Here is a 1,753-nt window from a genome sequence, read left to right as displayed (position 1 = left end):
TAAAATTATAATTACATCTCATACAATATCAAAACAGATAAAAACTAAAATTGGTAACAAATCCTATACATGTAACATATTTATGTAAATTTATTTGACATAGAGTATACAGTAACTTTTTGGGATTTGTACATGATTTTTCTAATATTTCTTTGAATTTAATGTTAATATTTCTATGCATTTCATGTTACAATTGAAATAGTAACCTAAAATTCCTTGTGCAGGTCATATATCCAATTGGAGAAAATAATGAGAAGATTAACTTTCAAAAAGCTTTATTCTTGAAAAACAGATTTATAACTTTTTTAACACAAAATTTAACATGAATTATTTATACAGAAGTGTGAATGCTTTTTCACTCCTTATTCCATAAGCTCATTGAACTTTAATATTCTTCGATGGGTGTGTGCCACGTTTTTCTTTGTTCTGGTATTTTTTGTCCCTTTTTCTGCATTTATTTTTCAGAAACACCTGTAAAAATGACAAAATATATGAACATAATGGTAAAAATATTGTAAAACAACTGCTGACCACCACACATATTACAAAGTTACAGTACATGGACATTTAAATATAAATTACTTCCCTGATATTCTTAAATTAAAAAAAAAAAAAAAAATCAAGTAACTTATTACAACAGCTTACCTCTGCATAAATTCCATTGTGACTGAAGCTTCTGATGGGTAATAAATAAAAAATATGACAAATGCTGCGAAAACCATGGCCATCGCAGCACGAGTGAAGTCAAGTCTGAGTTGATGAATCTTCCATCAACTGCAACTATGAAGCGGATAGCCTGGAGCACCGATGTTCCTGAAAATTAAGCCTTGGTGAAATACTTTAACAATAGAATTTTGTAGTAGCATGTGTGGTGGGAATAGAAAGCATGAATTAGATGAGAAAACAGAAAAATGCCAATCTATATATATTATTTAAGTGAAGCATTGTTTATTGCAGAAACTGCCAGGAAAAAAAATATTTTCACAGTGGGTGACAATTAGAAGGCCAAACACTAACAACTGGTAGGAAGAGTAACTGATATTACATAAAAAAAATTATGGATTTTACTAGACAGGACAGTTTATGGATACATCATGCATTAGAATGCAGATGAACAAATAATAAGATCCCTGCGAGGAAGTTGCAGAATTCAAGCACTAATCATTGCACACATACAATAGTACATTCATACTATGAAAGGCAAAAATTTTGAGTTATAGCATGGAAATAGGAATAGGGAGGTTTAAAGGTAGTAATAGTGTGCAAATAAAGACAGTCCTGAAAATAGTATATTAGGAACAGCAGCATGAAAAGTTGAGATGTGGAATTAGAGCGGATCATATGGAGCATCACAACAACAAAGAAAGGTATAAACTTTGAAATAAATAAATAAAGCATAAAGGTGGTTTCAAATTGAGACGATTCAGAGCATAAAGCATGCAATGATAAGAAATCTTACTATAATGTATTAAGAGTTAGGAATGATCAGATTTAGCCACATGCAATCCTACTTATATATAGTATATATTTAATAATTATATGATTTAATGATTTATATAAAAAAAACCTTCCCCAATTTTGCAAAATTCTACCATTGTTAAAGAAAAAGTTATCACATTATTACATAACTACTTTTAAAAACTTCTGATTCTTCCAGAATGACAGATTGAATATTTTTAAAAATTTTGCTCACAGCATTCAAGTGGGCATGAAATACACATACTAATCTCATTTCTGTGTAGCCTTATAGTGA

The 1,753-nt window shown here is 29.7% G+C and overlaps 1 long non-coding RNA gene across 1 annotated transcript in view; it reads right to left on the bottom strand.

The window, feature by feature from the left end:
- Positions 1 to 258: 258 nt before the first annotated feature.
- Positions 259 to 1,753, bottom strand: part of LOC135225450 (uncharacterized) — a 5,821-nt gene continuing 4,326 nt past the window's right edge. The window contains exons 2-3 of the long non-coding RNA XR_010316965.1: positions 646 to 813; positions 259 to 471 (exon numbers count right to left, since the gene is read on the bottom strand). This is a non-coding gene — a long non-coding RNA (uncharacterized LOC135225450). The remainder of the gene's footprint in view (positions 472 to 645; positions 814 to 1,753) is intronic.

The sequence above is a fragment of the Macrobrachium nipponense genome, chromosome 13 (assembly GCF_015104395.2).
Source record: "Macrobrachium nipponense isolate FS-2020 chromosome 13, ASM1510439v2, whole genome shotgun sequence".
Taxonomy (NCBI): Eukaryota; Metazoa; Arthropoda; class Malacostraca; order Decapoda; family Palaemonidae; genus Macrobrachium; species Macrobrachium nipponense.
Note: the sequence above shows the minus strand (reverse complement) of the source record. Positions and strands in the feature narration are given on the sequence as shown.